The following is a 15,796-nucleotide window of genomic DNA, read 5'->3' on the forward strand; positions in this document are numbered from 1 at the left end:
GCATCTAATTCCCTTCCACCCCTTCCAGCCAAATATTATCTCATGGATTTCTACCCAGTCCTTTAGGGTATATATCCTCCTAAGGTGAAGTACAACAGATCAGTGAAATACAACATTTCAATTCCAAGATTTAAAATAGCAGTAAAAACCATTAACAACATTAAATTAGCAACAGCAGCGGATAAAGCATGGTTCCTTCCACGTAAGCCCAGCCATCCTAATTTCTGCTGTGCTGTTACTAAGCAGTAGCAGCAGGTGGCAGCACTGAGAGAGGAATGCGATCTGCAGGTCTAGGTTGCCGCTGACACTTGCCTAATAGCAACGTGGACACGTTCAGGGTGCATCTCAGAGCTTGGAAAAGTTACTTTTTTGAACTACAACTCCCATCAGCCCAATCCAGTGGCCATGCTGGCTGGGGCTGATGGGAGTTGTAGTTTTAAAAAAGTAACTTTTCCAAGCTCTGCATCTCCCGCCACCAGGTCAGTCCAGGCATCTCTGGGTGTGGATCATTCCACTATGTTGACCATCTGGGGATGTCACCCAGCTAAAAGAAATCTTAACTGAGTAATCAACTGATGAATGGATTGATTCAACCAGATGTTTAGGTTGGTTTTATCCAGGTCTGTCTTGTGAGTGTTATACTCCTATATCAGTATATAATTGAACTTTTACTTTATGTTGAATTTGTGTCATTGTTGTAAGCTGCCTTGGGAGCCTTTTTAGGTTGAAATGTGGGATTGAAGAGTTTTAAATACCTACCTTCATTTGCACATGACTAAATAGTTTTTATTTTTTAAAAAGCCATCCGTTCCTTGTTTTTAGATAGTGCATGTATGTATGTTACAGCAGGTGCCGTCTTAGAAGAGGCATTCCCTCCCTGATGAGAGTGAAAGGGGAATTCCCTCTTCTAAGGTAACAGAGGCCACCTGCAACTCTAAGTGTTTATATTAAGAATCATTAACCTTTAAAAAAAAGGATTGCCCAACTAATCTGGTGTGCCTTTTTAGTCATTTTAAAGGTTTTTAAATAAGCAAATCTCACTGGGTAATAGATTAAAGGCTGAAGGCCTGTACACAGCATTTAAAACAACAGTGGGAGTGAAGGAAGGGACTGGAACCTCAACACAGAAAGAACAAGATAGTTAAGATGTGCTTAAGAGGCCAGGAGAGTGTCATGTGCAAATTGTCTGAATACATGGCAATAGGGACTTAGAGGAGAATCATTCAACATTCATTGTGGTCTGTGGACTCCCCTGCCCCCATTCCATACACATCCATCCAACTTCAGACTTGCTCACACCTGTTCTGGGATGGTCCATGGTGAGTGTCAGGTTTCAGGATGTTCTCTGAGTGTTTTGCATCTTGCCTGATGATCCCAGGTAAGGCTGTTTGGTGGTAGGAATATATTATTTGAGTCAGGGAGGGGCTGGGTCAGGGACAACGGCACAGAGACCCTTTGCCTTTCCAGAAAAGTCTGTGGATTTTCTGCCTGTGTTGCCTCCTTCCTTTCCCCCACCCCTGCTTGGGATGTTTTTCCCATCTGTTCTCCCCACTTCCCCAATCAGTGAGAGGTTGAAGGGGAAGTGCTACAGAGGCTGAGTTTTCTTTGGATGAGAGACGGCACTGGAGCCTTATAGTGTTTCTGCAATATTTACTTTATTTGCACATTTACAAGCACAACAGAAAGAAATAGGCAGCAGATCCCTGGCATAAAGAGTTGCACCCCTTGTCCCAACTTCCTGTCAGAAACTTATCTGTTCCCTACCCAGCAGTAGTAATACAATACCCTGCGGAGCCCTTGTCTAAACCTCGCCTTGGTAGATCAGTTGTTTCATCCAGGACACCATCCATATAGTTGTTAAAGGAATATTACAATTATTTAAAGGCCTGACCATTCCTTTGATTTTAATTTTAAGAAACTTTTTGTGAAAAAGGTTAATTCCCTTTCTATTAGCACCTTGGTCCTGATCCAGCTGTCTCCCCACCCCAAGTACTTTACATTTTTAAATTCCCAAAGGAAATCCCTATTCACAGATCTACTGCATCACCTATAGTTTGGCCGTGAGTGATCAAGCCAATTGAACACAGAGTAAATCTACATGTTATGTGATAGATCCACAATTAGATCTCATTAAAATTTTTTTTAAAGAAACTGAAAAGCAGCTGCAGGGTATCCAAACCAGATCAGGGCAGGGGAGTGATATTTTATCTCTTCCCACCCATGCTGTTTCCCTGATTTAATCCTGCCCTTCTTTCAAAGTTGCTTTATGGTCCCACTGGGGGGTGGAGGTGAGAGACAGGTATCCATATTGTACCTGGCTTTTTTCTGCAGAAGCTATGGGATGAGGGAATAATTTCAACCAAGAAAGTGGTGTGAGCATCTCCAGGCACTGCTGTCCCCATCCAATCCGGCCTTTCTCTGGCTGATTCTGATGTTTTTTAAAGACACTGGGAGATCCATTGTCCATGTCACTTGGCCATTACAGCAACACTATGCTTTGGGTCTTCAGCCAGCACAAAATGTTCCCAAGCTTCATCTTCACGTCTCACCTCTGCCTTCAAGATTTGTTCATGTCAGGCAGATGGATTTGTCTTGGTTCTTGCCTCCATGGAACACAGTGGAGACCCAAGGCAGATACTTACCCTTGCTTGATTGTCACCACCACTCTACCACTAAATCTTGCATATTATTCTGGAGTTATCAGTCTGAAAGAAATTACCTCATGCTTTTGTACTTGCCTTGAATAGGGCCAATCAGAAATGTCTATACTTCAACAAGCTTTGAAAAAGATATCCTCACTTCGCTTCTGCTTGGCACCTTTTCCAGCTCCCCTGGTTGATTGGACTTGGAACTTGTGCTTAGTTCTCTCTCTCTGTCTTTTACACCCTTCCTTCAAACACAGTCACCCTTTCCAAGAGGAGGGGAGATCAGATACGTTTACCTGAGATGTTGTAAAATGACAAGCCCCCCCCCCGTTTAAAAACTGTTCAGTTCCTCTCCTGTTGTTGTTTGTGGAGAGCCTTGACAATGCGAGAAGAAAAAATGGCTACTGTGGAAGGACCCTTTTTTCCATGAGGTTCCAGAGGACTGTTTTGGTCCACAGAAGCTATAGCCACATTGGATACTCACGAGCCAATTGTGGCTGCTGTAAGGGCCAGAATCTCTCATCAACCACCTCCTAGTCCAGCCTTTCCCAACTAGTGGGCCACCAGATGTTGTTGGACCACAACTCCCATCAGCCTCAGCCAGCATTGCCAATGGTCAGGAAAGATGGGAATTGTGGTCCAACAACATCTGGTGGCCCACTAGTTGGGAAATGCTGTCCTAGTCCTTACTTTCAGGTTCTGGGTTTCACTGACAAGCAACTCATTAGCTGGGCCACTGCACAAACAGACTATAATCCCAGTCCCAAATGAGTGTTCTTTGGGCAGGTCCTTTCCATCTTCACTGTGTCTCACCATTTTCTGCAACTTAACAGGTATGATGTAAGCTGATCACTTCCTATCCTAAGAAGGGAGTATCACATTGTGATGCCAGGATACTTGAAGGACTGTCTGTCTCCAGGTCTGCCATCTGATGTGAGGCAAATGGCTACCAGGGATTGGTCTTTCTTGCTTGTGTCACCCCAGTCATGGAACACTCTTGCCAAAGAGGTCAGCCTTAGTGCCTACTTCTTTGTTGTACTTTTAAGCATCAAGGAAGGACCTTTTAGGCTTAACTTTAGCCTTGCTGATTGTTTTTATATGGCTTTTAAAATTGTCTTCCTTTTTAGAGTCTGTGTTTTATTATAGTTAACTGTACTTTTATTTTTAAAATTATTTTATGCAAAACACCCTGGGAAAGTCAACTGAAGACTGGTATAGAAATTTTGATGAGTGTGACGATGGACAATCATTTTCCTGGACAAATTCTCCAGGAAAGCCTCCATTTCATTCCATACCAACTCTATCCTCTTCCTTATGAGTTGCATCTGTGAGTTTTTCCATTTATATTATTTCACTTCATTGAATCTTCCTGTAGCTATATCAGTAGCGGAAAGACCAGCAAATCTACCTGTGTATGTATATTGTTTCCAACTTTGATGTTTTTGGAATTTTTCCATAGAGAGGCACACACTGTCAAACACCCTAGTCTCATGCTGATCCAGAGGGGGGGGGGGGAAACCAGGTTCCTGTTGTTTGAAGCTGGTCCTGGCTTGGGGCATTCAGTCAGGTGTATCAGCAGAATCTTCCTTATTAATTAATTACTTTAATTTTACATAGAAATATATCTCACCATAGTAGGGAAGGCTGGTGCCAGGTAACCCTAGGGCCTGCTCAGGCCTGGTGCTGGATGCTAACTGGTGCTGGGCAACTTCCAGGCCCCCCCCTCCTGCTATCCCTTCTTAGGGTTCTTGCTCTTTTTCAGCTGGACATAGACCAGACAGCCCTTCCAATTGAAGACTCCTTAAAAATTGAGATCTGTCCTCTGACTGCCCTTTAAACAGGATACCCGGCCACCTTAGGCGAAAGATATTTTGAAGGCTGCAATTTAAGATCCAAATGGCACCCCCTCCTCTTAATGAAAATGTTGCACGCACAACCCAGCGGGAAGTTCTCTTGCACACTGCTCTGCAGAAAAGTGCTGCTATGCTTGTGTGGCTCCCACTCATTTTCAATGAGGTTTGCACAGGAGACCTCCCCACTGGATTGTGCCCCTTCGTGCCTCCGAAGATGACTGCCTCGCCTTGTCTTATTTTAGGGCCACTTGTGTCTAACTGTGCCACCAACTGCTTGTGTGGCTGATAATGCCAGTGCTGGGCCCACCAATATACCAGCTCTACATCTACCTCCGTGGCGCAGAGTGGTAAGCGGCGGTAATGCAGCCGAAGCTCTGCTCACGGCCGGAGTTCGATTCCAACGGAAGGAGGAAGTCGAATCTCCGGTAAAAGGGGTCGAGGTCCACTCAGCCTTCCATCCATCCGTGGTCAGTAAAATGAGTACCTGGCATATGCTGGGGGGGTAAAGAAAGGCTGGGGAAGGAACTGGCAATCCCACCCCATATATACGGTCTGCCTAGTAAACGCCGCAAGACGTCACCCTAAGAGTCGGAAACGACTCGCACTACAAGTGCGGGGACACCTTTACATCTACCAAGCTGGATTTGTTCCTCCTAGCCTTGTCACCCCTCTCCCCAGTCGCGTACAAGGCTGACTCACTAGTCTCCTTCAGCCAGTTCGTATAGCTGCTCTGCATGTGACTGGGTGTCTCCTCCTCCCTTCACTTGATTTGCATATAGTAATGGTGAGCATTGCCTCTTCAGAATAGCTTGCTATGGGAAAGGTCTGTCGCTCGGTGGTAGAGCTTATGCAGAAGGTGCCAGGTTCAATCGCCAAAGTCTGCAGGTAAGGCAAGGAGAGACCCCTGTCTGAAACCCTGAGAGCCATTGCCGGTCAGTGTAGACATTTATTCGATTTATTAATCACCCATCTGGCTGGATTTACCAGCCACTCTGAGCGATGTACATAACAAAACATATAAAACAACAGAACATTATCGAGCTAGATGGACAAATGGCCTGACTCAGTGTAAAGTAGCTTGCTGCGTTCCTAAGTGATTTGGCTGCATACCACTGCAAACCTTCCGAACACGGATTGCGTTGTGGGATGTAATATTTGAGTTGTGCTCAGGTGCTCTATTCCCCAATCCCCGTGAGTACAGGCAATTCCCTGGGAGAAAAACAAAACAGCTAGCCAAGCAAAGTAGTGTGATTGAATGTTAAGGGGGATGGTCAGCAGAGCTCCCATACTTTTTAACGGCAGCAGAAGCAGTTTACCATGAAAGCGTGAGAAGAGGCTCTGCCTGTTGAAATTCTGTCTGTTAAAAGTACAAGAGTCATGTTGTCCTATGCATTGAATGCACACTGGTTGTTTTAGTCTGCCAGACTTTGCCAACCTGGTGCCCTCCAGGTATTTTGGACTGCAACTCCCATCAGCGCCAGCACACACAGGTTTGTTAGCTGGGCCTGATGGGAACTAGTTTTTAACAGCTGGAGAGCACCAGGTTGGTGAAGGCTGGAATCAGCCTTTGAGTGTGCCAGTGCCAGGCTTGCTGTCTCCCTTTTCTGTTCCCTCTCGTTTTCTTTGTCTTGTCTAAGACCTGAACTGAATCCTGGCCCAAGTTGGCCCAAGATCTCTGCTCTGCTCCAGATGTCAGCAACCACTTGCTTCCACGTTGCTGAAGCCTGCCTTTACTCTTTGGCAATTCACAGTCCCAGAGGATTATGGGAAAGCATGTCCTGTTTCCCTGCTCCTGTGGAGCTAATGGAAAATGAAACTGTAGCAGCAAACACCATACTGGAGGAGGAGGGAGAGAGGGCCAGTTGGTAGGACGCTTTAATTTTTCTCCAAAGAATTCAGAGCTTGGAAAAGTTACTTTTTTGAACTACAACTCCCATCAGCCCCAGCCAGCATGGCCACTGGATTGGGCTGATGGGAGTTGTAGTTCAAAAAAGTAACTTTGCCAAGCTCTGTAATAGTGGCTAAAAGTGGTAGTTATGACTGGAAAGTACCTGGTTCACAATTCATCATGGCTGTGACTTCACTATGTGGCCTTATTGCAAGTCACCTTCAGCCCTCTAGATACAGTTACAAGAGACTTTTACATTTCTAGGATTAAAAAAAGACATGTGGCACTTTAAAGATTAAAACTACTGTACAGTGTTAAACACACTTCCTTTGGAGTAAGCTCCATTATATACTGAAAGGGAATTACTTCCAAGTAAACATCCATAGGATCGGTCTGCACCAGATGTATTGTGGCATAAGCATAATTATCCTTGGCAGACTACCTCCCTCCCTCCCCCCCCATCCATCCATCCTCCATCGAAGGGTACAGAGGGGGTGAGGGAGGGACCCCTCTAAACCAGGAGATCAAAAAGCCATACAATGCAAGAGGTCTAGCAGATCTGTGACACTACTATGCAAAGCCCAAATGTATTTAAATATTAAATGAGGTATTAAAATTTGGTAAGTGATGATGTGACCACCAGGGCCAACACTATGTCTATCACAGGTATACCGAGTGTGGCCACTTAGGCATTGCCAAAGAGGAGGAAATGCTTCACGAAAAAGAGGACAAAAGAAGACATTCATTTGCATGAAATTTGCATACCCTAATTTGTGTGTATAGATGCACATTTAAACATAATTGCTAGAATTTAAATGGAAATACGTCTCCCCTTAGTGGTGAAGACTGTGACCTGTGTGCCTGCTCAGTCCAGGTGTGAACTCTTGATGGGCCACTGAGGCCCGCTTGCTCTCCCTTTTTGTGATTCTTTCTCTAAACTAGACATGGGCAGAGCAGCCCTTCACACATAGAGGACAGCTTCAGATAGACTCTGCAAATACAGAGGCATATAGGGCACGTAGCCACCCCTCGAGGAATATTCATGGGGTCACTGTACACAACAGCTCTGTGAGGTTAAGAGTGAGAAAAAGTGACTTGCCTGAGGCTGTCCACAGAGTGGGGCTTTGAAATCTCTTTCCAATCTAAGGCTTTATCCACTACGTCAAATTGGCTCAATACCAGTTTCTCTGGCCACTATCCTGAAAATGGAAATGGACTGCCTTCGAGTCGATCCTGACTTATGGAATAGGATTTTCATGGTAAGCGGTATTCAGAGGGGGTTTACCATTGCCTCCCTCTGAGGCTAGTCCTCCCCAGCTGGTTAGGGCCTGCTCAGCTTGCCACAGCTGCACAAGCCAGCCCCTTCCTTGTCCGCAACTGCCAGCTGGGGGGCAACTGGGCTCCTTGGGACTATGCAGCTTGCTCACGGCTGCACAGGTGGCAGGGCATGTAACCCCTGAGCTATTCACTGTGGGGCTGATCTTCAGCTGGCCCTTGACACCCAGGAGACACGAGCGGGGATTTGAACTCACAGACTCTGGACTCCCAGCCAGGCGCTCCTCCCCACTGTGCTATACCTAGTACAGTAGTTTGTCTGCCACCAGTTCAGCCTAGCCACAAATGGCATGAGTGACCATTCCTCTTCTTCTAATGGGTGGCACCTTCCCGTTCCTAGCTCTCTTCTGGCCCAAATTTCAGTATGGCCTGCAATTTCTTCTGGCTATTGCTACCCTCAGCACCTTTGCAACTCCAAGACTGGCTCTGTTGCCTGTTCGATGGCTTCTCCATCTACTCATATTATCTTTGTCCTATTTCCAAATCATAGTTCTCGCCATCTCTCTATCATTCCCCACCCCATTGCCCCCTAACTTCTTTTTCTCCTTTGGCTGTCTATTTTTAAGCCTCAATGTTCATTTTGGGGAGGGAGCTGTGAAGTTGCACTGCCGAGGTGGAGGGGTTACTTAGCTGCCAGACATATCCTGCACTAGGGCAGAAGCTCACTTGTGAGGAAGGATAGGAAGAGCTAAAGACAGCAAAAGGGAGAGGTGGAACAGCTTAGGCTCAGGTCTCCTCGATCTCTCAAAGAGAACAATCTAAATGAAGGCAGGGAATTGTTCCCAACCTCAGAAGAACAAGAAGCCACACAGTTAGGGATAACAATAACTTCACCTTCCAATGAAGACTGCTCTACCCTACAGTAAATGGCAGAAAGTACATTTTAGCCTGGAAATACAGCTGCCTCTGCAGCGTAACTTGATGGATATACAGTAAGAACCCTGCCCGTCAAGCCGGGCCTGAAGCAGATCTGGCAGTAATTGCCCAGATTTTTATAAGAGGACAAAGTGGCCCAGGGCCGCGTAGAAAGGCCTCATATAAAATACACGAGCAGAGCTTGTAATGCCAGCACAAGGCAATCCATCTAAACTCAAAACAGGTAAACTAGTAAACTAACTTTATAGTATCACAGATTCTCAGGTTCAATGTTAACAAAAAGAAAAGAAAGTTGTGGCAGGGAGTATAGGCCATAGTAGAAGCCCCATTTCCAATATGTTCATTTTACAATGGTGATTCAGTAAGATGTTCTATTAGTAACATATTTTTCTCTATCCCTCCTTTTTAAAATTTATCAAGCCTGATAAGGAGTTTTGTGAAATTCAGAAGCTAGCACATTGCTTTGCAATTTTTACTTGGTCCTAGTAAAAGCAATATGAGAGTGTTCTTTGGATTTCCCCCCCTATGAGACCAGCATGTTTCTTTATCTACAGCTCTGGATGAAATCATGCACGGTAACAGACATACTTCAGAATAGTTCATGTTTCTCTGTTTTTAAGTTAACTTCTGAGGCTTTTATTTATCACATTTGTATCCTACCCTTTGCCCAAGCAGTTCAGGGATTCATACATACTTTTATCCCATTTTATTTTCACAACAACCCTGTTGGGTACATTAGACTGAAAAATAATGACTAGCCCAAAGTCATCTAAGGGACTTCATGGCTGAGTAGGGATGTGAACCCAGGTGGCCCCAATTAATCCAAGTGCAAAACATTATCCATAGTCTGTGACACTTAAAACAAACTAACCCCCAACCTGGTTTTCACTGCTCGTTCCATCCTGTCTGAAAAAAGCACTCTTCCATTAGCTGCTGGGGAAGCTTTTTGGCAATGTTCCTTTTCGATTGTCAATGAACCACAAAGAGGCCTGAACAGCCAGCAACAGTAAGCTTGCCTTCTCTAAATAAGGTGGTTCTCAATGGCTTCTAGATACCACAACTTTCTTCCTTTGGCAACTTGTTCCATCATTTGTTTTCAAAATTGGGAAGATACTTGCTTTGTTGCCACTTCCTCAACTATAATGGATAGTTTTGTCTGCCTTTCAGATGTTTGAAAAGCTCTTCTGTCCTATCGTATCATAATATCTTGGCTGAATATGCCTAGGTGCCTCAGCCTTACACACATTAAAAACTCTTTATTATTATCAGAATCCTTCCTTTTTATTCTTAAAATGTGTCACTGCAAGCATATGATACTTTTCTTAATGCAACCAGTGATGACATTTATCTCCTTTGCAACATCTTAATATCCCTCATCATGTCTGGCATGAGTCTTTATACAATTTAGGTCCTTCACAGCAGAACACAGACAGTGTTACAGTTATATATTTGGGTTTTATTTTTGTTGTTGCATGCAATTTTATTTCTTATAGACCTGTGTTTGAGCATTTTGATATTTTCTCACCCTCTAAAGTCTTTGATGTCCCTTTCAGTTTTATATCACCTGCAGTGCAATATATGAGGCTAGCCTACTGGATCCTTCACATTGGTAGAGTGCTGTTTTCTCTTCACCAACTCTCACATATCTGAAAAATGTGAACACCTGATAGGGCTCCCTTAAGGATTTTACAATAAAGTGAGGCCCCTAGATGAGCCTTTGCCAACCTGGTGCCCTCTAGATGTTTGGGGGTATAGCTCCCATCAGCCACAGCCAATGTAGCCAACGGTCAAGGATGATGGGAGTTGTAATCCAGCAACATCTAGCAGGTACTGCGCTGGCTAGCCCTGCTCTAGGGCAATGCACCTCACATAAAGGCCAATAGTTCACCAATAGAACCAAGCATTCTTTCTGGGAAGACCAAAGACAAATGAAGCCTTGCCATATGTTCACCCAATGTATGGAAAGTGAATCTTAACCCTGAGTGGAACAAGTATGTGAACAACAACCTGACTCCATAAAATAAACCAGCAAAAATGTTGTGTGGGTTGAAGAGCTTATTCCTGTTTAGCAGTTTGCCGAAAAAGAGTATTTGATTAATTTGTTATACTTTCTGTACACTTCACCGATATTATCAGGGCAAGCAGTTTGGGGTAGGATCTCTCCCTTTCTCAGTATTTTGTGTTTGTGGTGCATTGACCAAAACGAAGCCCCAGCTGTGCTTTTCTCAAGGGCTGGCCCAAGAAATCTTGCTGGCTGAGGCGAAGACCAAGATGGTGCCCCCATCTGATGTTCTGAAACCAACAGGACTGTTAGCTGAATCTTACTTCAGCAGTGGGGATGGGTCAGTATCTTCCACCACATCTGAGGGCAGCTGGCTACCTTAGGGGGTGCAGAGGCATGCTGTGTAGTACACATGGCTCCAACACTTCACCAAATCTTTTGCCTCCCTCTGCCCAATGGTAGGGCTGGCCCTGTAAGTATATGCACTGACCATTGTGCAAGCAGTAGGCCCAAATAATAACTCAGAGAGATGCACTCAGTACAGTCTGGCCCACACACAGTGGTGAGGGTTTTTTAAAACAAACTTAAAACAGCAAACATTACTACCTCCTGTATTCTAAGGAAATGGACCAGCCGGGTGTGGGGGAGGGGGAGGGAGAGCAGCCAATTTAGATTCCTTTGCCTTGAATTTCCATGATACCCCAGGTGCTCTCTTGAGGCAGTAACTGTATTACTGAGGGCTATGGCAAGGTGCTGTAAATAGAAAAGGGAAAGGCACAGAAGGATGTGGGATTAACAGATGTCTTGGGGTGCCATGTCATCCCTGGGCAGGGCGCAGGCAGGACGTGCTTGCCTCGTTGACCCTGAGCTCCTTCAGAACTGGATCCACCACCATTCTGACCCCCTTCTCCTTCCCGAAGAGACCAAAGGGCAGGATATAAATTACTGTGATTTCTTCTCCGCTGTTCCTGCAGCCCCTCTCTCGAGATTCTTTCTCCAAAGAGAATGCCAAAAGTTTGGTGCAAGGATAAGAATCTGAAGAGTGTGTCTGCCAGCTCCTTATATTAGGGGGTCCCCTTATGGGAGAAACAGGAGTCCAGCCAGGCTTATTGCCCACTCCTTCTCAATGAGTACAATTGACTTGTGCCACCAACCTGCCTGAGGTTCCATTTTGCGCAGGATGTGTAAGTCCTTCACGAAAGTGAAAAGTATGTGAGAAAGCACATACACCATTGCTTGCAAAGCGTAGTTTGTTTGGTTTGTAATGAGTTCCTGGGTTGGGCAGATGATCCATGATCAAGGTAGGACCCCTCATGTCGCATTTCCCAAGTGGCAATGTGCACACTTCTGCCTGCCTGCCCCCAGTGTCCAGGCTCTACACAGAGATAATGGGTTGGACAGCCTAGTGTGTGCAAGTATCTCTGAGAAAGTCATTCTTATGCAGTTTGCCTCTTCAATCGCCTTCTTAATTGGGTCTTTCCTTTCAAGGGGGCATCCTTGGGTAGGAACATAGGAAGCTGCCTTATACCGAGTCCGACCCATGGTCTCTCTATCTAGCCCAGTGTTGTCTACACTGACTGGTAGCATCTCTCCAGGGTTTGTCTCCCAGTCTCTCCCAGCCTTACCTGGGAATGCCAGGGATTGAACCCGGGACCTTCTGCATACAAGGCAGATGCTCTCCCACTGAGCTACGTCCCTTCCCCTAAAGCAGTCTCTTTCTTTATACTGGACAACAGGGACTTTGCATGCCACCCAGTCAAAAAGAAGAGCAAAGGATTCAGACACCAGATCCCAAGACAAGAGGGAGAGAGGAAGAAGCATAAGAAGGGGTACATCCTTACCGTTCTCTGTGGGCTGACCCCTTATGCTCAGGACCCCCTGGCTCCCTGGGCAGGGGAGTTGGCTCCCTTGGCCAGGTGATGCTGGCTACCCCACTAGCTTACTTCAGCTATCCTCTTCTAGCACCAGCAGCTCATCCACACACACTTTGTATCTATTGCTTGCTCAATGTCCTTGTCTCATCCTCTCCCGGGACAGATCTCCCTGTGGGGAGCTGGGATACTGTGGAGGAAGGGTGGGGGTTTGAGGGAGGGCCGATTCCAGGAGCAGCATCAGGCAAATTAAATCAGACACCAGCAAGTTGAGGAAATCGGATTGGGAGTTAATGCAAAGCAGGTGGATTGGGAGGGGACAGACAGGGAGAGTAATGTGCTTTTTCGAAAAGGAAAAAGAAAAACCTTACCAGTTACTTTTGATATAATTTATTTGTGCGTATTAGTATTGCATGAATATAACAAAAGTAATCCAGGAGGGAAAAATCTACATACTTCTTTACGTTTTGCTGGGAATGGATCTTGAATAGCAGATCTCTACATTGGGAAAGGGCAGCAATGGGGTCATACAATCTAGGGCAATAATTGAGGCAACACTGTTGTCTAGAAATAGGGAAAGAAGGTGCATGGTGGGCTGGCAAAGGCATTTGATCAAAGGCCTTTTGGCAGCTGTATGTTCTGGGATGCTGCTGTAGAAGGATTATCTTGGCCTCAATCTCTTTTAATCTCTCCTGCAGCTTTGGCCCAAGCCTGAGATAAATACCTTTTAACAGATCGCATCTGACGTCAGGAAGCCACCAATCTAATCAGCCAGGCCACTTCCGGGCCAGAGGTAGCCACCACCATGCTGCAAGGGCCAGGCTCCTCGCGTATATCTGTGTCTGACTCCTGACAGGCTAGTCATTTACCCTCCTCCTACATGACCATCAGCTACAACAACTGGATTTGAAATGAGCTCTGAATGTACAGAAAAAGGCAACTCGATGGGGAAGTAGTCATTGCAAGTAGAATAATACATTTAGTTTCCCCTTTTTCTCTCTGTTTTCCCTTTAGAGTAGGATCATAGTAATAATACTTAGCATTTATATCGTTCCATTTCAGGCATTCTTGGTGCTTAATACATATTGCTTCCACAATCCTTTCGACAGCCCTGTGTGGAAGGCCAGCTTCATCCCCATAATGCAGATGCGTAGCTAAGGCTAATATTGTGATTTGCCAATAGTTACCTAATGAGTCTCGTGGTTGAGAGGAACTTGAAACAAAGCACCTTAACTCATATACAGCAGCAACAGTGGTAACAAAACACCTATCAGTTTTTATCAAAATCACCTTGAAGCAAACATGCAGCATTGTAACACAAAAAGCACCTGCTTAGCCTTCCTATACTCCCAAACTCATTGGGAGTGGATTAGCACAGATTTGGTAGGAAACAGAGACTTACTCATTCAACTTGTATGTTCATCTAGGGCTCCTTGTATAACTGGCAGAGGCTGGTGGCTCTGATGTCAGTGGGTCAGTGAATCTGCACTGGGTTTTAGACTGACGTTTTGAGGAGCTGTCCAAGGTGCTATCACATTTGCTTGCCCCTCAATCCTGGAATGACATGGAAGAAAGTTAAATGTGCCTTCTCTCATGTTGTGGTCTGGATCCAGTCCAGTGGGGTTTGGCTGCTATAATAATAACAATAATAACAATAATAACAACAATAACAATAACAACAACAACAACAATAATAATAAAGTTGGCACTTATTGCCTGCCCTTCACCCAGATGGATCTCAGGGCGGGTTACAACAACTTTAAAACACAGAGTTAAAACAATTAAAAATAACCAGAATCACAAAATAGTGTGGGTCCTCAAAAATTATGTCTTAGACAAAGTTCGCTTCCAGACCATGTGTTTATTGAGCATTCATCCTGATTTGCTTGCACAAAATGATATGATGTTTATTCAGTCTGTTTGCAGTGGGTTAATAGGACGTTATGCCAAACAATTGTTATCTCACACTATCCTGCACAATTTTCTGTTACTTGCCTTACCACAGAGGCATATTTTTTAAATGGAAGCAGGTTTGTTGCACAAGAGCACCAAATCCACTTTAATCACACAACCTGAATTTTCTAGAATTTGATTGAGTCCCACCTGCAAAAAACAAAAGTCTGGAAGCAGCTAAAGTTTTCAGGAGATCCAAAAATGGCTGCCCCGTGTTATGTTTAGTTTGGCCTTTTGTCTCTCATCAACTCTGCTTCAGTCCTGTTGCCCCAGCCTAAGGATGATTCTGTACTAGGTGTCTAATCTGGAATAATTCCACCTTGTTCACTTACTTTTTATCAGGCATATATACGATCTTGCAATCAAATCATTATTTACTTGTGCTTTCGCCATTCTTCTGTTTTTCCCCAGATTGCAGAAAATCTGACTTTGGGGGGGGGGGAATCTCCACTGGTCTTGCTGTCCTTAGTGCTACTCTTCCATTGTTTTATACGTGGTTTTGATGTGTGTGACGGCATATTGGCTGGGTGAACCTGTGCCATGTACACATCTACTTTTCGGCACAGGTTCAGTATTTCCTTAACTGGAGGCACCTTTTTATCAACATGTTAATTCTTTAAAATTAAGACTTTTACTTTGCCTCTATTGCCCATAATTTAAACAAGCAAACATTCTGTGTTTTTTGTTCTTTCCGATTGGCATCATTTTCACTGTGTTCCCCCCTCCTCCATCTTCTAATTTGACCTAAAATGCTTCAAAATAAATAAAGTAATTGAAGTAATTGCACAAATAGTGCTTAAACAAAAAGTGCTTTATTTTTAAAAATACTTTAAAAAATAGGTCGCACAGGTGGCTTGCTCTTTCCCTGCCCATGTAACGCTAGGGCAGCCGGGATGTATACACACCAAAGTGGAAAGTCAGTTGTAATTCCCTGTGTAGCTCACAGTGGAAGCACAGTGATTGGGCAAGCACTAGGAACTACCAGCTTACAAGCACCCTCTGCCACCCAGGGCCTAGGCTCCTCCCAGGAATGGGGACATTGCCATCTTTGATACTCTTCTGGCTCAGCTTGTTTGACCCCCATGCAGGAACAACAGTGGATTGTGCTTATCCCAGGCTGGAAACCTGGAAACAATCCAGAAGTTCTTGTCTTCCCTGCCCTTTGGCTGTGTGATCCAGTAACCATGCACCTCTAAATAACTATGTACGTCTGAACACTGTAAGCCAAAGCTAGTTACCCATAACTCCCTTCCTGATGTCACCCACTTTGTATTTGCTGAGGGCAGAGCTATTCATCCGTTCTCCCTTTCTCCCGGCCTCTGCTTCCCACAATCATTTGTTAATTAAATTTTTGCTTCCAACAGCAACTCAGA

General features: G+C 44.8%; 1 non-coding gene across 1 annotated transcript; it reads right to left on the reverse strand.

The window, feature by feature from the left end:
• Positions 1-12,225: 12,225 nt before the first annotated feature.
• On the reverse strand, positions 12,226-12,296 carry TRNAT-UGU (transfer RNA threonine (anticodon UGU)). Its single transcript has one exon. It is a non-coding gene; the product is annotated as a tRNA-Thr (tRNA).
• Positions 12,297-15,796: the final 3,500 nt, after the last annotated feature.

The sequence above is a fragment of the Rhineura floridana genome, chromosome 1, assembly GCF_030035675.1.
Source record: "Rhineura floridana isolate rRhiFlo1 chromosome 1, rRhiFlo1.hap2, whole genome shotgun sequence".
In the NCBI taxonomy this organism is placed as follows: domain Eukaryota; kingdom Metazoa; phylum Chordata; class Lepidosauria; order Squamata; family Rhineuridae; genus Rhineura; species Rhineura floridana.